This window comes from Mustela putorius, unplaced genomic scaffold, assembly GCF_011764305.1.
Source record: "Mustela putorius furo isolate JIRA1106 unplaced genomic scaffold, ASM1176430v1.1 tig00000242_pilon_pilon_pilon, whole genome shotgun sequence".
NCBI lineage: Eukaryota > Metazoa > Chordata > Mammalia > Carnivora > Mustelidae > Mustela > Mustela putorius.
This window is the reverse complement of record NW_025421325.1, coordinates 1,934,756-1,960,200: the sequence shown is the minus strand read 5'-3', so window position 1 is coordinate 1,960,200 and position 25,445 is coordinate 1,934,756. Positions and strand designations below refer to the sequence as shown.

At 34.2% G+C, this 25,445-nt stretch overlaps 2 pseudogenes; one reads left to right on the top strand and one right to left on the bottom strand.

Moving 5' to 3' along the window:
- The first annotated feature begins 657 nt into the window (after positions 1-657).
- LOC106004398 lies at positions 658-1,106 on the top strand (annotated as a pseudogene).
- A 735-nt stretch (positions 1,107-1,841) lies between these two features.
- LOC101680585 lies at positions 1,842-19,188 on the bottom strand (annotated as a pseudogene).
- Between the last annotated feature and the right edge of the window lie 6,257 nt (positions 19,189-25,445).

Below are 25,445 nucleotides of genomic sequence, written 5' to 3'. Positions count from 1 at the left end.
TATAAGCAATAAAATTGTCTAATTGAATATTTACCATTTATTAATATTTATTTAAGAAACATTAGAGTATATAAGTACATTCTGTGTGATTTCTTTTATATGAAGTATAAAAACAAATAAAATTATATTATGGTGATGGAAATCAGAACACTGGATTCCTGTAAGGAGCAGGAGTTGTTAGAAGCACTAAGGAACTACCTGATATGGTAGAAATGCTCTTCTGGGTTTTGATTTTAGTATTTGTTATATCAATTTATATATTTGTCAAACTTTATCATATTGGCTCTTGCCATTAGTGGACTGACATGATCTCTGAAAATGGTTTTCTCTTCAGTTCACCCCAGAAACCCTACAAAATCATGCAAATCAAGTGGTTAAAATCTTCAAGTTCACTCTAGAAAGACACTTGAAACTGCCATCAGGGAACCTGGGCAGCTCAGTCTGTTGAGCATCTGCCTTCAGCTCAGGTCATAATTCTGATAACTGGGATTAAGGGTCCTGGGATTAAGTACCACATGGGCTCCATGCTCAACAGGGAACCTGCTTCTCCCTCTCCTCTGCTGCTTCCCTTACTTGTGCTCTCTCTCTCTTGTGTGTCAAGTAAATTAATTAATTAGTTAATTAATTAAAAGAAAAAGAAAAGGAAAGAACACTGCCCCGGCCCTTAGGGGTATGCATATCCAAGTAGCCGCCAAGTATCTGAAAGACGTCACTTTGCAGAGGCACTGTGCCATTCTGTCACTACAATGGTAGAGTTGGAAGGTGGTCCTGGGACAAACAGTGGGTCTGGACACAGGGTCAGTGGCCCAGGAAGAATGCTGAATTTTTAGTGCACATGCTTGAAAATGCAGAGTTGTGCTGGACCCAAGGGTTTAGATGTCAATTCTCTAGTCATGGAGCACATCCAGGTGAACAAAGCCCCAAAGATGCAGTGTAAAACTTACCAGGCTTCTAGTCCGATTAACTCAGAGAGGAACTCTTTCTGCCACAGAGAGATGATTCTTACTGAAAAAGAGCAGTGTATTCCTAAGCCAGAAGAGGTTGCACAGAAGAAAAAGATGTTCCAGAAGAAACTGAAAAAACAAAAATGTATGGCCCAGGAATAAATTCTGCATAAAATAAATGCAAAACGACAACAAAACCCTACACTGAAAATTCTACACTGAAGATCTGTGCCTTAATCTGTACCTAGATTTTACCTTAAATAACTAAATAAATAATTATATACACACATATCCATACACAAACACAAAACACACTTCTTAAACTAACAGAGAAATCTGAGTTATTTTCACATTTTGGCCAAAACCCCTGCATTTTCCCTCCCAGAAGTCACTCACTCTGTCCTGCAAGGTCACATTTGCCACCTTGTTCTTTGTCAAACTCACCATTTACAATTCCCTTGTAGGGTCATTACAGTGTCTTCCCTCTACCTGGGCTACTCTTCCCCAGTGTCTGTGACCAATGCCTTCACCAATTTGAGATCTTTGCTTATATTTCAGCTTCACAATTAGTAAGTGTCCCACTAAGTAGTTTTCCCTTCCTGCCTTCTCTCCTTATTTATTTTACTTTACTTATTTTTTTTTTGCATGAAATTTCTCACCTTCTAACATGCAATATAATTATATTGGTCTTACTCTTATTGCTTACTTTTTCTATTGTTGTTGCAAAACCTAGACATATCAAATGGGCAAAAAATTAGTGTCATTTGCAGTATGTTAAGATAAATTACCTTTGAATGAGATCTTCCTTTCCACATTGAAGTCTACAAGATATATTTAGAAAACGTACTACTGTGGAAAATGCTTAAATCAAACAAGGGGTGTGGTTTCTCTTTTTGATTAATTATTGTAACACTGTCCTTCAGGTGGCTGAGAGAGTTTCATGTTTTCTTTAGACATCCTTAGACACTGGAGCTTTTACAGGACAACTTTGATGCTATATGAATTCTGCCACTTTGCTAGCACTGATATGACTCTTGGGTCCACCACTCCACTAGAACATTAACTCCATTCATATTAATTTTTGCTATAAATCTACAAAGGGGGATGTTTCTGGGTATTTAGATCCACATTCTATCTTAAGACTGTATATTTGGTTTTCATAAATTGTTTCTAGAGGCCCAATTATCATCCCTGTCCATCTTATAAGTGTTGTGTTCATCATCTTCCAGACCCCAGCAAACACTGCCAACTCCTACTCCTAATTGATCCTCTTTTTATTGCTCACTTCCATTTTGTTTCTCCTGCTCCCACTAGTTTGCAAGCCTTTATTTTTGTCACTCCTTTTTACTGGTGGATCACACAAAAACTCCGTGGAATTAAATAAAAAGAAACAGTTGCCTTTTGTTCAAAAAAATATATGGAATTGAATAAGAAATGACAGTTTCCTTTCATCTCAGATCTTTCTGATAAAGTCAGACATTGTTAAATTTCAGGGTAGATAAATGACCCAGAATTCTCCAAAAATTTTCCAGCATAAGCTTCTTCTCTTATTGTCCTTCACTTCCTGTCTTCTCTCCTTCACTTCCTGTCTTCTCTCCTTCACTTCCTGTCTTCTCTCCTTCCTTCCTTCCTTTGTCCTTTCTTCTTTCCTCCCTCCTGCCTGCCCTCCCTCCTTCTTTCCCTCACTTCCTTTCTTTCTTTACTTCTTTTCTATTCACTCTAAAATTTGCAGAAAATGGGATCCTCCTGAAAAAGTAGCCATTTTTTTACCTTCCTAGTAGTGAATTGCAGGAGGAACTAATGAATAACAGAAAAAATAGTCTTTTTTTTTTTTTTACACCATTAATGAATGCTTTCCTAAAAGAGTTGCTTCTTTGTAAGTTTTCTTCATAGCAGGGCTAGAATATTATTATTAAATAAATTTTTAGTAAATGCAATTTTATATTGAATAAATAACACACCAAAAAAAGTTTCTAACAGTTATTTTCGAAGTAACTTTCTCTCTCTTCATTCCTCACAGAAGTTCACTGAATCTACTTTCAAAACTAAAATACAAAGTTTGTAATTGAGCTAGGTAGGCAATAAACTTTTAAGTTATAATTGAAGATTGGAAACATTTCATAAGTCAGAAAATACAGACACTATTAAAATTGAAGAACTATGGGCGCCTGGGTGGCTCAGTGGGTTAAGCTGCTGACTTCGGCTCAGGTCATGATCCCAGGTTTCTGGGATCGAGCCCCACATCGGGCTGTCTGCTCTGCAGGGAGCCTGCTTCCTCCTCTCTCTGCCTGCCTCTCTGTCTACTTGTGATCTTTATCTGTCAAATAAATAAATAAAATCTTTTAAAAAAATTGAAGAACTAGAAAATCCATACAGATGGAATGCTTTCTTCCCTAGTTTATACCTGATTAATAAAGTATGAATTTTCATAGCCTCTGGAAAGATCAAAGATGAAAGAAAAAATGAAAAAATTCTGAGGTAACTCCCACCAAAAAGCTAACTGGGGAGGTAACTTTATATTTATCAGTTGTTGTCAAATTTATTCAGGTGAAACTAAACTTGGTTTATATATAGTATAAATTGAGTGATTTGTACTAAGGCAGCTTAATGCCAGAATATTAACCAAATGTTAACCAAATAGTGAAAGAAATGAAAGTTATGAGTCAATATTAAAGCAAAATACAAAATGAATAGTGGACAATATAAAAATATATTTAAATGTCAAAACTAAATTAAGGCAAGGAAGTAAAAGGAAAATGAACTTTGTAGTCTCTGATTTGTGTCTGATTATCTATATAAAATATTACTATGTTTTATATTATTATACATAATATATATTAAATATTTGTTATATATGTATTATATAATTTCTATTACTATATATTATGTAATATTATAATCTATGTAAATCTATATCATCATATTATTATAAAAAATCACTATAGAAAATAATTAGAATTGTAGAATACAATAACTTATTAAATGTCCAAGCCTTTTTTAACATGGAAAGAAAGTCAAAGACTATAAACTTGTCCAACACTCTAGTTTGTTCAGAACTCTTAGGAAATGAAATAAGGACTGGCAATAATTGAATAATGCTCTAAATATTCTATGCTTTTTGTGCACAAAAGCCTAGGAGCCTTGAGCTTTATGTGATGTGCTTTCTGTATTATAGCTATAATGAAAGTTACAGTCATTGAATAATAAGCACTTAGATTATTCAATCCCTGGAAATAAAGAAGCACCCAATTCAATGTCTGTATTAAAGTAGAAATATATCTTTTAAAATTGTCTCTTCACATAAGTTTTGCTAAATGGCTCATATTTACTATTTTAATTAAATCATGTACAAATTATATTAATATGTCAAGGTCATTTAACTCTTACTATATAGTGCACCAATATTAAATTAAATTATCAAAGAAAGAGCAGTTCTCAAGAACTCAGGTTCTCCAGGACAATGTATTATTGCTACTGGTAGAAGAGTCTGCATTGTGTGAATGGAGATCTCCATCGCTGGATTCCCCACAAAAAGATTTACGTGATGATCCACCCTTGAATAAAGACAGCTGGAAGGAAAGTATCAAACACAAGCAGTTTATTAAAGCAAAGTACAATCTTAATGGTGGGAAAGCAGGAAGGTTCTGGGAGATGGACCCTGTTCATAGGTTGTTCTGAGATTGGTATTTGTTGCCTCTCTGGGTTGGGAGGAGCTGGGAGGAGCTAGGTCCTCTCTAAGAGAGGCTGCTTCTACACCTTTGGAAATTTCCTCCCAAAGATTAGAAGTGGGAGTTTTTGACCCTGGCAGGTTTTCTCCAAAGAGGGGGGAGTATACCTGCAATGGAAATGCATTATAAGAATCTAGGGTTTTCCCTGGAGCAGAGGTGGGAGAGTAGAGTGCTTATTGCTACCTGTGGCTCTTGATCTGTCAGCCCCACGGTCTTGAAGCCATAAGGTCAGGATGTTGTGTCCCTGGGACTTTTACTTTGTGACTTCCTTATCACCATCTTTGCCTCCAGCTCACATCTCTATCAATCCCCCTCAAGGACTTGGGACTCTGCATCCATTTAGTCTTTCCACTGCTCCTGTTTACTTTATATATAACTATGAATATATGTATGTATTTATGTGTATATATATATATATATTGCTTCCTGCAATCTGATCCCTTTAAGATAATTTTAAAGAAAAGCAATATTAACAATTTTCTGAACACCCTCAAATGTCTGTGTTGAGTTAACCCTCCCTTGGTTGCACTAATGTTAATTTGGTTCAGAAAAAATTATCCTTCTTTATGAATGTAAATAGCTTCATTTAAAATCTATAAACTTGTAAGGCTAGAATTTTAATTAGAGAACAAAACTGTTGCCCCATAGTCTCTAAAGGGAACTCTTGCTTTGATTATAAGTCAAGAATAAAAGCTGCTATAAAATTATGTTCTTACTTGTGTAACAACAACAATCAAATTGATTCAAACTGCCTGTTTTATACTGAGCTGTGAACATAGGTCAACAAGATCTTAATGAGAAAAAGGATGTGTTAACTTGCTTCAAATGGCCAATAGTTTCAACAAACTGAAAACCTATCAAATTATAATTATTTTAAAGTTTCTGTATGTTTAACCATAACACATTCAATTTACCAATATTTATGCTTGTCTTAGTCTAAACCATGGACAGCAACAAGTCTGTGATTAAAATGAACAAGTCTTATTAACATCATTTTATTAAGTATGTCTTTCTAGAAGTCCTTTTGTCCAATGTTTTATATTATTTATATTGCCTTGATTTGTATTTTAAATTTTTATTTTCTATTTTTAAATTTTTATTAATTTTTTTATTTTTTATTACCATATAACGTATTTGCTTCAGGAGTACAGGTCTGTGAATCATCAGTCTTCCACAATTCACAGCACCCACCATAGTACATACTCTCCCCAATGTCCATCACCCAGCCACCCTATCCCTACTCACCTACCTCCAGCAATCCTCAATTTGTTTCCTGGGATTAAGATCTCTTATGGTTTGTCTCCTTGTATTTTAATTTATTGCATGATTTTGTTGCTGTCTGTGAGAGAGTTTTCAAGTTGTTTTGCTGACCTCATTTAATGAATAGTTAATGATTAGATCTCAACAGTAAATGTTTTTGTGAATTTGTTGCTACCATTTTTACAGATTAATTTCTTACCTCATTTCTTAAAGCAGTTTATTTTCTTTTTCCCATCTAACTTTCATTCTCATTAGCAGCACCTAAAAACTACCATGAAAGTGAGTTTTACTGTAATCTTAAAGAAAAAAAAATTACCAATATAGCTGAAGGATCAAGTTGAATTAACAAACAATTGTTTGTTGTAAAGTAAATTTGTTTTCCAAATATGACACCATATTTCAGAGACACCATCAAAATAAAGTATGTCTTTACATGCATTGTTAAATTCAGAATTTTATTTATGGGAAAAATTTTATCACATACATTTGTTTTTCTTTTTCTTTTTCTATTGTGTCAACTTATGTTTATCACAGACCAGGGTAGTTACAAATATTATTTCAGATCGGAATTGTCATGGAAGATACAGAAATAGACCTCAGGTTAAATAAGCAAAAGGAGAGTGAATCGGAATCACGTCATTGAAGGAATCACAAAATCAACAAAAGACCAGAGGACAAGAATCAGAGAACGCTCAGAAACTAAGAGGTCATTGAAAAGCTGGGCCTAAGAATTTCCCCAAAAGATTTATCTGCAAAAGTTTCAGTCTGCTTTGCTGCCACCACTGATACTCTGTGGTTTTTGCTGATGTGTCTAGATCATTCACATTTAATGCGGTTACCGATATGGTTATGCCATCTATTATCGTAATATCTATTTTGCTTGTAACTATTTTCAATTCATTGCACTGTTACCTTCATCTCTCTTTTTTTACTGCCTTCTTTGGTTTAAAGTTAAGTTTTTATATTGTTTTACATTTCTTAAAATGTCAAATATGCCTCTTTTAAAAAGTTTGCAATATGTATTTTTATCTAACCCACTCTCAAATAGCTCCATTCAGCTTCACTGGTAGCACAAGTTGTCTTCAGAGTGCTCCCGGGTGGCTCAGTCATTAAGTGTCTGCCCTCATCTCAGGTCTTGAACTCAGGATCCTGGGATTGAGCCCTGCATCAGGCTCCCTGCTCAGTGAGAAGGCTACTTCTTGCTTCTTCCTCTCCCACTCCCCCCGCTTGGGTTCCCTCTTCCCTCTCTTGCTGTCTCTCTTGGCCAAATAAATAAAATCTTTAAAAAAAAAAAAAAAAAGAGTGCTCCCTCTTCTTCCTTCACATCCTTTATAACATCACTGTTACTCATTTCACCTATGCAGAGCTATTATCACCCAATGCATTGTTACTAATATTACTTGAGTAAGTTATCAATTAGATCAATTAACAATTGATCTAATTGTTCTATGCTTTGCAGTTGCGTATGGTTTCTGTCACAACTACTCAGTGCTGCCATTGTAGTGTGAATGAAAACAGACACTATGTAAACAAATGGGTGTGGGCATGCACCAATAAAACTTGGTGCATGCCCACCAAGAAAAGACTTTATTTACTTTCATTTATTTCTTCTCCAACATTCTTTTATTTTCTTTCAGTTCTGAGTTCTGATCATCCTAGTCTGCCTGGGCTGCTATAACAAAATACCATAGACTGGGTGATTTAAAAAGAAATGTATTTTTCACAACTCCAGAAGCCAAGAAGTCAAAGATTAAGATGCCAGTATAACCACCTTCTTCCTGTGTGCTCACATGGCCTTTTTTGATACGTACTAATGGAGAGAAAGATTTCACATGTTGTCTTCTTATAAGGGCACTAATGCCATCTTGAAGGAAATACATTTATGAGGATATCTAAACCTAATTACCTACCAAGTGCCCAATTCCATATGCTATAAGATTGAGGATTAGGGCTTCACATATGAATTTGGATGGAAAACAAATATTCATCCCATAATACTTATTTTTATCATCCTTTTCTCCCAGATGTATTTCTTTTAATGTTTATTTCAGGTAAGCTCTACTGGTGATACAAATTCTTTCAGTATATTTGTCCTACAACATCTTTATTTCTCTACCACCTCTTAAGGGAAATTCTGATGCATCTAGAATTCTAGACTTTTCTCTTTCAGTACTTTAAATATTTCACTTCACTCTCTTCCAAGGTTTCTGATAAATGGTCTGATGCAATTCTTATCCTTGCTTCTCTACAGGAAAGATGTTTTGTTTTTATTGTTTTCTTTTTGTTTTTTCCCTCTGAATTCTTTCAATATTATCCCTCTGTTTTTAGTTTTCTGCAGTTTGAATATGACATTCCTACATGTAGCTTCTTTAATGTTTATACTAGCTGGTAATCGTTGAGTTTCCTGCATCTGTAAATGGTTTCCGCCATTACTTTTATAAAATTTATAGCTATTTTACTCCAGATATTTCTTATGCTTCATTTTCTTTCTTTATCTTCTGGTATTTCACAACCATATATGTTATATTTATTAAAACTGACCACAGTTCCTGGATATTTTGTTCTTTTTTTTTTATCTCTCTGCATTTCAGTTAAAGAATTTTCTATTGGCATATTCTCAAATTTGCTAATTCTTTCCTCAGCTGTAACCAGTCTACTGATGAGCCTATCAGAAGCATTCTGTTTTATATTTGTGGTCTGCCCCTGTAACACTTTGAGCAAAAATCCACTGTTATTATACTGCAGCCCTGTTGGCATATGATGAACTGTTCTATAAGCTTCTGATAAAATGTCAGTATTTCAGTCAGCTCATATCTTATGTATGACTGTCACAAGTGTTTTCTCCAGGTGGTAAGAGGTGGTATAATATTAGATTATATTCTCATTAAAGCCAACAGGATTGGCTGATATTTTAGATGACCGACATGAGTAGAGAAGGAGTTGAAGATGACTCCAGTGTTTGTAGCCTGACACTGAGAAGGAAACGGTTGCCTCTTAGTGAGATGGAAGCACTTGAAGAAAGAGTCAGTGAGATCAGAAGTTCAACTTTTTAAAATGTTAACCAAAGTTAATATTTTTAGTTACCCAAAGGGCCAATGGGGGAAAAAAAGGATATAACAGTGATTAAAATTATCAATTAGGTACCTCATATACATTGGGAAAATAAGTAAATATTTAATCATGATATTTCTTCCCTCTAAATAACCATCTGACTTGGCAATGCTATGAGAAGAGAGTAGTCATTATACCTAAAGATTAAAAAGTTACATTTGTAGAAAGGTAAAAGCTGAAAGTGCTTCATTATTTTTCTTCTACAAATATTCAAATTCAGTCCTACGTATAAGAAGTTCTATAAAATAGGGATAAACAAGATTACCACCGTGCCCCTGAAGGTGACATGCGTTTCTACACATTTTTTTAGTACAAGTCATCTTGAAAAGCAAGTATAGAAAAGATTACTGCAGCTTAACTTTTAGGACTTGAAAGTTACTTAAAAGTTGCTAATTTGGCAGAAGCAGAACTGCTTTTGTGAAAGATAAAGATAGGAAAATTAATTATTTTCATTGTCTTAGCTTCCAATAATATATGACAACCCCAGATAAAAGTTCTAGTAAGAGGTCACCTTTAGTTGTCCAGGAAAATGCTATTATTAATTTAGCTATCAGAGAATGTACAAATTAATTTAAAATGTCATTACCAGAAACTCCTGTACACCTTAATTGCTCCTGTATTATTTATAGACTACATTGTGAAAGAAAGGGAAGTGAGAAACTGGAAACTATAAGGCTATTGTGTGTTACAGAAGACTAGCAGAAAGAATTTGGGATGGAGGCATTTATTTCTTTAACAAACATTGATAAGTATCGACAATGTGCCAAACAACATTTCCAAAGAAAATGCAATTATGGGATACAAAGCAGTTCTCCTGACGAAACTATGTAGACAGAATTATTTTATTTATTTATTTTTTTGTTTCAGTTGTATCACTGGCAGCTATAAATCATTTGATGATTCAAATTCCTCCAGTAATTAACTAACCCTACAGAACAAACTTGGAAAGCGAGTTCACAGTTTTCATTTATTCAACTTTTCTTAGAATCAGAGTGTTGAAAGAGAGTTCAAATGTTCTTTGGGATTTGTCCACTAAAATTTACATCTAAATCCAACACAATTCCAATGTAATTAGCACAGTCACAAACATTTCCTAAAGAGGTCTTCAGGGAACTGAATGGGTCCTGGAATGATGTACCTGCTTCTCTCTTAATATTAAGCTGAGGCAGAATCTGATAAAAATGAGTTGACACACTGAAATTATTTATACATTAAGACACCTAATAATTAATATACTTAATACATTAAAGTTATCAAAAAATTCTGTTGGATTTCAACTCCACCTAGCCAGGCAGCTGGAGTATCTGGGATCTGTAATCCTTTGGGCTTCAGTGATATATTGTGTGCCTAACCTTAGTTGTAGATCTGCCCCATCTTGAACTTTTTTCTGTGATTATTTTGGACCACAAAAATTATTGTTGATTATTCTGTCATAAACCAGACCCTGTTCCTTAACTATATTTTATTTGTTATTAAACAAATCAGCAAGCAAATATTTTTTCAGTTTTCCCCGACTTCCTTTCCTCTTCCTTCCAATATTTGTCTGCCGTATTCTATAAAGCCAATTACTTCTTATTTTTCTTCAAATTCATTATATCCACATTTCTTAGGTTTGACCACTCCCTTTTCTAAATCTTAGTTCATGGTCTCTCTACTGGCTACTTCTTTTACTTATGCATTGTATTATAATATCCTAAGTACTTCTCTTCCTTGTCTGTGATAATGTAAATTGTGGTTCAGTGTTTTCCATTTGTTTACTATCTAATCCTCCCTTCCTTTCTTTATTTTGTCCATAACAATAATCCCGCAGTTTTGCTAGTATCCTTTTCTTTCACATTCACTAATTAACAAATGCAATAACCAGCTCTTATTTTTTTTTAATTCTTTGACACTATTCTCAGCTTTTATTCAGTTAACACCTTTCTTTTGAGATTGCCATTATAGGAAGGAAAACATATTGGGAAATAAAACCCTTATAATAAAGATGGATCAACATTATATATAGAACTGGAAAATTTAATATGAATTCATAATCTTAAATGGCATATGTTCTCCCATATATGACTCTAGAAATGGCCCAGAAGAAGCAGCACTTTTATGTATCACCAGTGCTCAACCAACACCAAGATTAGGCTTACACTTTTATTCCACCTGTGCCAACTGCAAGGCAGCTCTTTCCATATCTTGAGTCAGAAACCAGAACACGTGCCTGTAATGAAATAGTAGTCTATAGTAGCGTGTTTCAAGATAATGCATTAGCTAAATGCCCTAACAAGTGGAACTTAAGGCACAGGTGTATCCTCATCTCCTAGGACATGATGTCTGTGCATAAGATTAATAAGGCAGTTGTAATTTTTGAAGTAATGATAATAAATCAAGTAGCTATATCATTATGATATATAAATTGATTATGCAAGGATGGTCAAGGTTGCCAAAACATACAACATTTAGTGATTGGGGGAATGAACAATATGATGTTATAACTTAATGCTTAAATAAATGGATAGGAATTAAGAGCCTTATTTATCTAACAAGTGAAGTTTATCATAAAAAAGAAGCTAAGCTTGATAATATGAATTAAATGTGAAATATTTAGGGTCAATGAGAATAAACTGATTCATAACCTGATCTGACCTGAGACTTTGTGTGTGTGTGTGTGTGTGTGGCTGGAATGGAATGGAGAGGTGGGGTGCTTTAAGATAACTATACCCCTGGAAAATGTCGTGTAAATATTTTTATAGTTCCTAGAAGTTATAAAATTCAAAACAGAAAAATAATGACATGGATTAAACCACCGGTGTTGTAACTTACAATAGACTTAAATTTAAGTATTTTTATAGATTTTATTATTATCTAAAACATTTGGAAAATTTTTTAAAAATCAGACAAAATAAATGCATTATTTTATATTTAAATTTTAAGAAAATTTAATGGGTTTAATTTGTGACCATTGTTGTTTAAATAGTTTTATTACATCAAGTTTTGATGTAAACTGAGTATGAAGCATATTATAGGTAGTAGAAAATGAAATGAAAAGCCCTGGTGCAAAAGAAAATATAATTAATCCAATAATGCAAAAAAATAACTGATATCCTTCTTTTCTATTTTATTGGCATTTCTTTATTGTATGCTTTTTTAAATTACACATATATTTTCAACTATCTGTAGATGTTTTTCCCCTCTATGTCAACTTAGTATGTATAAAAATAAGCACATCATGATCTCCTAGGGAGAAAATGTTATCTCTGTGTACAAATTTTTGGCACCTTTTTCTAGACTCAAACTATAAATCTTGAGGTCATTTTAGCTCATCTCTTTACTTGAGCCTTAGTACCCAATCAAACATGAATTGTTATTTTATTTTTTAAAAGATTTTATTTATTTATTGTGAGAGAGAGTCAGCACGAGTGGGGAGGAGGGACAGAGGGAATGGGAGAGATACCCTCAAGCAGACTTTGCCCTGAGCACAGAACCCAAAGCTGGGCTCAATCTCACTATCCCAAGATCATGACCTGAGCCAAAATCAGGAGTCAGATGCTTAACTGAATGAACCACCCAGGTGACCTTGAATTATTTTTAAAAAATATCTCTAACATCTGGGTCTTCTTTTATATTTCTACTGCCACCATTATGTTAAAAGTTTCTATCACTGAACGGAGTTTTCTAACTGGCACCTCTCTCTCTTTCAGTTTTGTGGTATTATAATTGACAACATTTTGCAAGTATAAGGCATACAGCATCATGACTTGTTATATGTACATATTACAAAATAATTACCACATTGTTCATTAACATACCCATCACCTCACATAGTTACAATTTTTTGGTGCATGAGATAAGAATTTTCAAAATCTAATCTCTTAGCAACTTCAAATATATAATACAGTATTATTGACTACAGTCACCCTGCTGTACATTACAAGCCCAGGATGTACTTATCTTCTACCTGGAAGTTTGTACCCTTTGATTAACATTTCCCTATCCCCCCCCAGCTCCCCCTGGCAACACACACATCTTTTCTTCTTCTATGAGGTCTGTTCTTATAGATTTCACATACAAGCAAGATGATACAGTATTTGTCATTCTCTGTCTCACTTGTTTCACTTAGTATAATGAATTCAGATTTCATTGATGTTTTTGCAAATGGCAAGATATACTTATTTTTAAAATCTGAACTATATTTTCTTTGTATTTTTATAAATATCCATTCATCTGTTGATGAACATTCAGGTTGTTTCCATATCTTGGCTATTGTGCAAATGAAACAATGAACATTGGGGTGCATATATCTATTTAAGGTAATGATTTCTGGGTGCCTGGGTGGCTCAGTGGGTTAAGCCTCTGCCTTTGGCTCAGGTCATGATCTCAGGGTCTTGGGATAGAGTTCCACATCCGGCTCTCTGTTTGTCAGGGAGCCTGCTTCCCCCTCTCTCTCTGCCCGCCTCTCTACCTATTCGTGATCTCTCTCTGTCAAATAAATAAAATCTTAAAAAAAAAAAAAAGATAATGATTTCTTTCTTTCAAATATAAATCCAGAAGTGAAACTGTTATATCATATGGTAGTTCTACTTTTATATTTTTGAGGAATCTCCATACTGTTTTCTATAGAGGCTGTATCCATTTAGATTCCCACTAATGAGGCACAACCCTTTTGTCCATATCCTTACCAATATTTGTTATATCTTGTCTTCTTGATAATAGCCATTCTAACAGATGGGAAGTAGTCTCATTTTAATTGTCCATAGCTAATAATAATTGTATACACTGTGATCAAGTTAACTTTTTTTTTGGGGGGGGGGGTCTGGTTTTATCAGATAAAATGTCTTAAATTCAAGTCTATTGCCTTCAAATTCAATGGTGTGCTTATTTGCGTGGCTTTCAAGAACATCCACAATCATCATTATCCTTATTTAGACTCAGTTTATATCTTCCCATTCTCCAACTTGAATTATTCACTTAAGTCAAAGTGGTCAGTCACACCACTAGACTTTGGGTTTATCACTATATTCAAAGAGACTATCCATTACTAGTTTAGAACATACTGTGTACTCAATACCAGTTTATTTAATTGCACTTAATGTGTTTCTTAAATGCCAAACTTAGGCATGAATATTCTGAACATTCTCACCCTTGGAACACACTCCTTATATCTCCTACATGTGTACATTTGACTCAGCCTTTAAAGTACACTAATTTCCAGCTGATCTATGACATAGTCCCATAAGGTTGTACACTATCATCTGCTCTTTCTTCATAATATTTTTCCATTTAGAATATTGTACCGTGAGCTTTAGCTGTTTATACAAGTGTATTACAACCTCCTGAAAGAGGATATATTCTCACTTTTTTATGAATTCATTGTAAAATCTACCAGAGTGCTAAGCATATAATAAATAATGAATAAATTATACAATTATTCATTGATAGATAATTTTATATACTAATTACCTCAGCAAATATTGATTAATTTTTCATTGATGTATCCGCTAGATATTGATACACAATGAAAATAATAGACCCTTTTCTGGTCTCTACTCTGCACTTTGCAATGGGGAAAACAAATGTAATTTCAATAGAGTAGGAAGAAAACACACACAATCTGCAATGAGAATATAAAGAAAGAAAGAGAAATGGAATTTCCAGGAAGATGGTTTGCATGTACAAAATATTAAGAAAGGAATATGGAAAATACATATAGCCTTGCATTCTGCTACTCTTTTATTTATTTCCTTTTATTTTGTAGTTTACTTGTTCATTATTAATATCCCAAACTAAAATGTAAATTCTGTGAGAAAACAGATCATCTCCAGCTAGCTCTCTATTATAGACTTTCTGATTAACATATTGCCTTGCATATGATAGCTCCGTCAGTAAATATAATATAAATAAATATTTATTTATTTATATGAGATTTCCAATGACTTGGTTTATAGTCTTTTATGTGTCTGCGTTTGGCAGAGGCTGTGGGCATGAGACATAGGCAGTGGGGAAGAGAGGAAGTTTGAAATGTTATACACATAAAGATTGTGACTCTATCCTGAAAACAAAGATGACCCACAGAAAGAGATAAGGCAAGAGAAAGTACCATAATCAGATATGTCTTCGGAATGACAACTCTGGCACTGGTATAGGTGATATGCTATTACTTAGAAAAGAGAGGTTAGAATACTGGAAAACCTACTTGGAAGCCATTGCATCTGTAATTTGGGACCTAAGCAAAATTAAAAATAATGAGATTCCAGAAATATTAAAGTAATGGGAATGTAGACTGATGGAGTAATTCTGGAAAACATTCTGGCATACTTATGATTAGTAATTTACACTCCTGGGTATCTATCACATAGAAATGCTTAGTTACTTAAGTATATATGTACCACAATATTGTCACAGTATTCTATCTGGCAGGCAGGCATCCTAGGCAATGTTGTTATCTATGATTGGCAGAGTAGATAAGTAAAATATGTATGTACACCATGGAATATTAGCAACAGTTATTAAACAACAGTTTAAATGTATATAGAGCACAACATTGATGGATCATAAAAATATAGTGTTCAGTTTAATAAGTAAGGTGAAGAATGTAATATCCAAGAAAATTATATTTGTGTAAAAATATGCATACATACAAAGCAGCCAATTCTTCAATAAACAAAACAAACAAAATATATAGTTAAGTACAAGAAAATAATCCTGGCTTATTTTAAGGAAAAATATCTGTTGTTTTTATTGGTAATATAGCATAAATATTGGTAGATTTATGAATTTGTACTGGTAGAATTAACACTATGATGTAGTGTTCTTATCCAAAAACAATAATATAGATTTTCATTTGTTCATTCCACTCTTGTCTTTAAGGTTAAAATTTAAAGGCAACAAAAATAAGAAGGCATCATAAATTATGTTTATTTGAGTAACATCTTGTTGCCCTTATGATAAGAATGATTGGATTACCTCTATTATGGATTACTACTCATTTCCTTTTATAATTTTGCCAAAAGTTTAAATAGCATGACTAAGGAATAAAGTTTTTCCCCATTCTGTCCTCTTCAGAAAGGGAAAGGAGCTCTGGAAAACCTTACCTGTGCCTCCTTTATATCTAGCCTTTGGTGCTCTTATAGGTCTTATTCTAAAGACACCACTGAACAAAGACTATTTCAGATATTACTGACCAACCTGATAAATGTTGAGATTATGACATTCACAGAATTACACACTAATTAAATTTAAATAATTATGTAAAGAAAAATACATTAAGGAAAAATCAGGTCTTATTTTTAAAAAATTAACTTTAATTTATGCCTAGAAACCTTTTTTCCAATTGTTAACACTTCTCCAAGTGAAATTGCTGATTCAGATCTAGCTTCCTTTCTTCCATTCTCTCATTATCTCAGAAATTAGGAGGTAATCACTCAGGTTAAGTGGCTCTCATTGTGATTGTGCTCTAACTCCCTGTCTCTATTGACTATCGATTGTGTCACCACTTTGAAGGTGAAACTTTTTCATTTAAATGATCCTGTAATGATGTGTATATCCTTCTGATGACCCTTGAACTAGTTCATCCTTGGCAGGATGTTGCAGAGCATGAATAATTATTGCAGTGTTGCAGACTCTGGTCTTCATGAAACTACTCAACACTTCCTAAGCCCAGTATTAATGATCTTCCACTTCCTCAGTTATTCTAGCTATTCTTCATTTTAAGCTAATTTTGAAAATGTTAACAGAAATTTCCTTTCAAAGAATGGCAGAGTTTATAAATAATTTCACTGACACAGCTTTCATTTATATTTTTATTGCAGATTAAAGAAAAATATAAATTATACTCTGCTTTTTTAAAGATGCTATAATTTTTTAAATTTCTTAGAAAAATTAGAGAGAATTCATCACTAAATTCTCTAAGTTTTAAGATCCTTGAGAAGCAACACATAGTCAATGCGACAACTGAGCTGGGGTTTAATGCTGCTCTTTCTAGTTATAAAACATCATTCAAGTTACATAAGCTCTAAATATCAGCTCTCTTCTATATAAAATGAGAATAATACTGTCCACCTCTTGATTAGTCAGATTTCTCTAGAAAACGGAATGAATGGAATACAAAGAAAGATATATTAAAAGAGATTTATTATGAGGGGTTGGCTCACAGAATTATGGAGGTTGAGAAGTTCCAAAATCTGCTATATGCAAGCTGGAGCCCCAGAAAATCCAGTGGTGTAGTTCCAGTTCCTGGCCTAAGTACCAGGGAAGCTCGTGGCTCATGGTGGAAATCCCAGTCCCAGTACAAATGTCTAAGAACCAGGGGTGCCAATGTCTGAGGACAGGAAAAGATAAAGGTACCAGTTCAGGCAGTGATAAAATTAGCCTTTTCTCCACCTTTTTGTATTATTATTCAGGCCCTGATGGATTGAACAATGCACACTTATATTGTTGAGAGTAATAATCTTTATTTAGTCTCCCGATTCAAATGCTAATCTCTTCCAGAAACACTTTCCCAGATACACCTACAAATGTTTATTAGCTCTGTAGACTTCCCTTAGCCCAATCAAGTTAACACATAAGATTAAACATCACAATCTTATAGAATTATTGTGTAGATTACAAGTCATAAATAGGTTGTTGGCCAGTGTTGCTACTAAATAACTGGCAGATATGATTACAACAATTTAGAAATATAATAGTGAAGTAAAATAAGGGATCGGGTTTATTTACTTATTTTAGATTGAGAGAGAAAGAGCATGCATGCAAGCAGTTGGGAGTGCAGAGGGGGAGAGAGAGAGAGAGAATATTAAGCAGGCTCCACTCTCAGTGTGGAGCCCAGTCGGGGTCTGGATCTCAGGACCATGACCTGAGTCAAAATCAAGAGTTGGATGCTTAACTGACTGAGCTACCCAGGTGTCCTGGGGACAGGGATTTTAGAACCTATCACAGATGGAATGAAATCTTAGTTCTGACCTATCAATAATATAACTTTTCTGATATATATTTCCTTCTCAGTAGTGTGTGCGTGAGTATGTATGTAAGAGTGTGTGCGTATGTTTTGTTAAAAGAGATCCATTTATAGACCTTTACTAATATTTTGTTGGAGAAAACCTGGGAAACTCCAAGTTAAGAATCTTTATGCATTGTTTTTTTAACTGAATATTTTATCATCTGACTGAGGACTACAAGTTGTTCACAATTTTCATCATTCCTTCCAAAAATTTAAGTGTTTTTTATGCCTTTTCAAATTTCTGGTCTTGGATGTTCCAATAGGTTTCGGTCCAATAGACACCAATCACAGAGAACCAACAGATATTTTAGTTATATCCAACAACAAATATATGCATTATGCATCTTCTTTCCAGGTAAACAAAATCTCACCTCTGGTCACGGTGGCACAGTTTTCAGCATCCCTATCCTCATTGCTTGCAGGTAGGAAGTCAGCAGCAGTAATTTGAGATGTGTTATTTCAAGATATCTTCAAGGCTACATGCAATTTTCCATATTGAGCACAAAACCATCTTAATTGACATTAGTTTTACGTCACAGAATAATCATATATCTAGCAAATTTTACCAAGCATTGTGTCTACTGCATTCAGCAATGAAGATGAGCAAAAGACGGTGGCCAACAAATTATTCTTGGAATATGATACAAAAGGAAGAAGAGATCATTACCTCTGAAAACACTTTAATCAATAGCCAAGATGGGTACAAATTCTCCACTTATTTATGAGTATATATAATCAAATTTGGGGGTTTAAGATTTAGTCTTATTTTATACCTAAAAATAAAAATTACATCACCTCAATGTTTCTTATTAATTTAAAATAGATTATCCTGATCTCTTGAATATAATATACAAAAAAGATCATATTTGTACAGTGACAGTTGTACAGGTTTTTAGATCATATATATATGGGGGGGGAGATGGTGTTGGTAAGAATCAGTGTATGTAAATATACTAGAAGGAGAAAGTTTGGTTCAAGGTAACTCCACACAGTTTGTTATCTATAATGTTCCTTTTATACCTATGTTATCAGTTCATCTGTCATGATGATGATCTGAGGTATGTTTACCTCAAAATCTTACCGCTGCATATTTCTCCAGGGAACTTCCATTGAAGGAAGTCTTTAGTTGTCCTGTGGCCAGTGCTCCTTTATGGGCTGTCATTGCCCTTGTAAAAAGTGAACCGTTTCTTACTAGAGAGTAAGCTAGTAGCCATTCATGCCATCTCAAACTCAGCATGGTTCTCACATGTTCGGCTTGTCCTCTCAGCTTTAGACTCATCCTGGAACTTTTTAATTAGTTTCCTGACATGTCCAAGCAGTTCCTTTCTAAACTCCTCTAAATGTGACTTCTTTTTTTTTTTTTTTTTCCTGTACTTCTTTATACAACTTGCTTCTGTAAATATCTTCAGTCTAGCCAAATCCCTGGTTGAACAAAGCCTGATTTTCTGACAGGGACCAGTTAGTGTTAATGTGTTTATGTAGCTGAACACATTCAACTTTGTGAGGGCCACAAAAGTCTCCATAACAGCATTGTGTATTTATATCCAAACACGTTTCCCCAAGAGTTTGAGTTTGAATTCAGTTGATGACCTTGTGGGGGCTGATGGTCTTTGTGGAGTTAAAATATGTGAAATTGCTTATTCAACTTTAGTTCATATAACTCCTCAAGCTCAACAACCAATTAAAGCTCATCAAAAATCCTACTTCCATTATTCACCTACTGGCTGGGAATATTGTCAAGTCTCAGACCACTTAGTAAAATTGTCCATGTTAATTATAATATCAAAAGGCTAAAGAAGATAAATTATTTTAAAGGATTTTTTTTCTTAATGTATCCACCATATACATTGGCTGATAATGCATACTTTAGGGCATTTTGAAGCTTGCATGATACTTCCTGGTCCTGGGATTTATTGAAAAGACAAATTCTCTGTTAATACCTACTTCAAATGTAAAATGTACATTTCTTTAACATTTTGTTTAAGAAAAACCCATAGTAACTATGAAGGACAAACATTCAGGATAAGCAGATTGACGGATTTGACCTTTGACTCCACATCAACATTTAAATCTCAGTTGTCCTACTTATTAACAAGCTATTTATTAACAAGCAATCTGTCACTAGACAGTTTCAGAGAGTTCATCTGTCATGATGATGATCTGAGGTATGTTTACCTCAAAATCTTACCGCTGCATATTTCTCCAGGGAACTTCCATTGAAGGAAGTCTTTAGTTGTCCTGTGGCCAGTGCTCCTTTATGGGCTGTCATTGCCCTTGTAAAAAGTGAACCGTTTCTTACTAGAGAGTAAGCTAGTAGCCATTCATGCCATCTCAAACTCAGCATGGTTCTCACATGTTCGGCTTGTCCTCTCAGCTTTAGACTCATCCTGGAACTTTTTAATTAGTTTCCTGACATGTCCAAGCAGCTGTCTTCTGGATGAATTTCAACTACCTACAGTTTTTCCCTTGACTGACTGAGAGAATCTCAATGCAATTATGATTATTATAACACATATTAACTATCTCTGATGATTGTAAGTCATGACCCAATCCTCATAATACTTTGTGGCTGTAAGAATTTAAGCTAACTACATTTCTCTGGAAAATATTTCTTAGAATTTGCTTATATTCATTAATTTAAACAACTGTCTTTGAACACATATAATAACACTAATGTTAGCAATGAGTCAATATCTATTAATATCTGTTGTTCCACAACAATTTTTTAAAGACTTTATTTATTTATTTGAGAGAAAGAGAGCATATGAGAGCCAGAGAAGGGGTGAGGGCCAGAAGGAGAAGAGAAACCCAGCTGAGTAAGGAGCCAGACAGCTTGGGGTTTGATTCCAGGACACTGAGATCATTACTTGAACTGGAGATTGACATTTAAGTGACTGAGCCACCCAGGCATCCCCACAATAATTTTTTTTTTCAGTATTTGATTTTATTTCCTTTAGTATTTCAGAAGTGCCGGCTATATAGAAAATAATGAAACAAAAGTACAAACAATTTAAAACACGGAACTGGACTATGAAAAACAGTTATAGTCTTAAAGTAGCTAATGATTGCTATTCCTATCATTTGCTTTCCATTGTTTTTCTGTTAGGATTTGTGTTTCTTTTTTTTTTTTTTTTTAATTTTTAATTTTTTATAAACATATATTTTTATCCCCTGGGGTACAGGTCTGTGAATCACCAGGCTTACACACTTCACAGCACTCACCAAATCACATACCCTCCCCAATGTCCATAATCCCACCCCCTTCTCGATTTGTGTTTCTTAAGTAGAAAGAGGTAACCATTCTACATTTTTTTTTTTAATATTGGCATCAAGTTTCATCATTCAGTTGGGAAAGGCGTTAAATATTACAGAGTTGATAATATTAAGATAAAAAAGTAGGTTGGTTTATTGGGCATATTATGCAAAGAATAATAAGGAATAATTGTTCAACAAGAAAATCAGAGCTCTTTAGGACCTCCCTTTCTCCTCAGGGTATTGACGTTTGGGAAGGAATAAAAGGCGTGCAATAGGGAAATGGAATGCAAATGTAGAAAAGGGAAACACATATGAATGAGTAAGTATTTGGCTGGACAAACTGCCAGGGAGAATGCAATTGAAACTGTTGTCAATTTATACATTTGTTATATTGGAAACTTATAAAACTGAAGTATAAGTAGGCAATAAAATTTGTTCATTAATATTTCAAGTAGGATTCTTCTTTCCCGTTATTTAACTCAACACTGTTTTCTAGGCTTCAGTCTTGTCTCAATTTCACTAATGTTTCCCTTTCAACTAGTAGTCTACATAGTAATGAAATCTAAAACTCCTATTTTTAGTAACCATTAGCAAAACCCACACTTAAAGTAAATTTGAAGAGAGAAGTAGAGATGCTCCCCCACCACACAAAACTTACTGATTATATTTAGGACACTGACCTTCTTTTTGATTCTTAAATGACAGGATTTTGTTTCCTCTTTGCTTGGAATAATGCCTCCCAACCTTTGCCTAGCTGCCTCCTTCACATCAGTCAGTTTCTGTAATGTATCTAAGGTCCTCACTCCATGAATCTTTGTGCAATACCCTATTTTATATTTTTTATTGTATATATTGTTATACATAACTAACTCACTTATTTATTTACTTTTTATTCACGGTTTCTCCAATGCAAGAATATAATCCCATAAGAATAGCAGTATTATCTGTTTTTTACCCTACTCTCTCCAGAACCTTCAGACTTTCAACCAGGGTTTGGGTTACTCTATTACAGAAATCCATATGACTGTTACACATATGTTACTGAAAAATAATTCTAATGCCTAAAACTAAGGCAAATTGCCAGTATTTATGACAACTAAAATATGTTACAGATAAATTCCATTGTTAATCCAATACGCATATCTCACAAAAAGTTAAAGGCATTTAGTTAGAATGTTGTTGATTTAACTTTCCTGAGGGTTGATGATTCACTGTAAGATAATGTACTTTAAACTTGTTGGCCAATATTCCCTGCATCACTGAATAACATTTACCTAGGGCTCTTATGTACCTTTCTTATAAAAAGGAGGTACAGATAGTTAAGTATTTTCAGGAAATCTACAGTTCTTTACTGTATTTTCTGCATGAAAAAAAAAAAATCAATCAGTTAGCAACCATTCAGTGAGAAATGAGATAATTGACATATCTGGACTTTAACTATAACCCAATTACCATTGCTTATGTTGCAATTCTTATAAATTTGTTACAGAAATAATTGGTTTATTCAAGACATAACCTCATTATTAAGTATTACAATATATGGCTGATATAGTGCCAAAGAATCCATGAGAAACTATAATATGGATGATAAGAAATAGGAGAAAATATTTAAGGTGAGATCCTTCATAATATCTTTTAAAGATGTCTGAGTAACAGACTAGGTAAGGCTACTTTTTCTTATTATTAATAGGTCTGATGATGCTTAGTACAAACTTCCAAACTAAAAATGGTGTGAACTCATGACCATGGATTTGGGGCTAAAATTAGATGATTTTTTCCCATTTATAATATTAAGATATTATAAACCAGAGGTACTTTTACCCATTGCAGTGCCTATCTTACAAATTTTGAATTCTTGAGTCATTCTTTGAATGCTTTCTTTTTGCATGTAAGTTCTTTCATCACTTATAGTTTACTTCTGTGTCTGAGGATCTGTCACATACTAGGTCAAACAAGGAATTCAATTTTGATTTTTCTAAGCCCAAAACTTCTGTTTTGATAAACTATTCCACAAATGGAGACAAAAGACAGAAAGATATGTTCAAAATGGATGAAGGACTTAAATGTGAGACCTGAAACTAAAAATTCTAAAAGAGAACACGGGAAGTAATGTCTCTGACATCAGCTGTAGCAACATTTTTCTAAATACACCTCCTGAGACGAAGCAAGTGCAAAAACAATTGTTTTGACTACATAAAAATAAAAAGCTTGTACACAGCGAAGGAAACAACCAAGGGAACTAAAAGATGACCTAATGAATGGGAGAAGGTATTTGCAAATGACATCTCTGGTAAAGAGTTAGTATCCAAAATACATAAAAAGAAACATTTATTAAAAAAAAAATCTGGGGCGCCTGGGTGGCTCAGTGGATTAAGCTGCTGCCTTCGGCTCAGGTCATGATCTCAGTGTACTGGGAGCCCCGCATCAGGCTCTCTGCTCAGCAGGGACCCTGCTTCTCTCTCTCTCTCTGCCTGACTTTCTGCCTACTTGTGATCTCTCTCTTTGTGTCAAATAAATAAATAAAATCTTAAAAAAAAATCTGTTGTTTTAGTTCTTGAACTTTTTTTTTAATTAAATTTATTCATTTGACAGAGAGAGAGATCACAAGTAGGCAGAGAGAGGAGGGGAAGCAGGCTCTCTGCTGAGCAGAGAGCCAGATGCAGGGCTCAATCCCTAAACCTTGAGATCATGACCCAAGCCGAAGGCAGAGGCTTAACCCACTGAGCCCCCCAGGCACACCTAGTTCTTGAACTTTAATAAGAGTCTGACCATGCTTCTTTGAATATTACTTGATCATTCTTGCAGTCATAAAATAGCTACCATCCTATGTCCTGCCATGTCCTGCCACATTCTCTCTTAGCTTTAACATGATTTGGAATCATTCTTTCTTGCTTTGCATATCCTTTTTTTGGTTTTTTCTTATAACTCTTCCCCATATCATTATGCTCTTGCATCTTCTCTGCATCACTTTTGCGAAATACTAACACTATGTGTAATAAATAAACTTGATTCTTACTCATGTTTGCATTTATCTATTGTTCCATAAAAATCTACCACAAAACTTAGTGACTTATATTATGCTTATAAGCTTATCATTTGAGCAGGGCTCAGAAGGTCAACTTCACTCCACTGGCCTCAAGTGAAGGCTACAGTTTTATGAAAGCTCTCTCACTCAATGTTTGACAGTAAATATCAGCTCTCAGTTGAGACCATACTGGGACTATGACCAAAATACCTATGAGTACTTTTTTTCATGTAGCTATTTGTTTCCCTCACAACATAGAACATGGTGACTGTGTTCTAAGGCATCACCATGTCCCATAAGGACCAGGCAGATGCTGTTCTGTCTCTCATGACCCAGACTCAAATGTCATGCGGTAAGATTTCTACCACATTCTATTTGCTAGAAATGAATCATTAAAGTCAATTCATTTTTAAGAAAAAGAGAATTAGATTATACATTTTGGTGGTTGTCAAAAAATTGCAAATATGTTTTGAAATTCCCAGCACACTTAAAGTTTTCACCTATGATAATAGAGGGAAAAGCAAGAAAATTAATAACAAGTCCTAAAGAGGGGTACCTGAGTGGCTCAGTTGGTTAACCATCTGCCTTCAGCTCAGGTCATCATCTTGGGGTCCTGGGATTGAACCCTGAGCACTGCATGGGACTCCTTGCTCAGTGGGGAGTCTGCTTCTCCTTCCCCCTCTGCTACTCCCTCTACCCCTTTCTTGCTCTCTCAAATAAAGAACAAGTCATAAAGAGTCATTATATAGTCTTATATTTGGCGATACACCTAGAAATTTAGTTTTATTCTCTCATTTTAGATTTAAAGGAACTGAAATTCAGTAGATTCAAAGGGTCACATGGCTGAATGCTGTAGATCCAACAAGTAGAATCAATATTTTCCAAACTGAATACAAATTGCTTCCACATACATGAGTAATGAAAAAAAAAAATCAACCCAAAGAAATGTTAGGCAGGTATAACATTCATAAGATAGTCAAACCATATAAATTTCCTGTAACTCCTTGATATAGAATAATCACTATTTAGGGGAAAATGACAATGACCATTTCTTTTTTGTTACTATTTTTTTAATCAAGGATGAACTGAAGTCTCTTGTTTTCTTTGAATCAGAACCCTAGGTGTTTCTTTATCTTTAT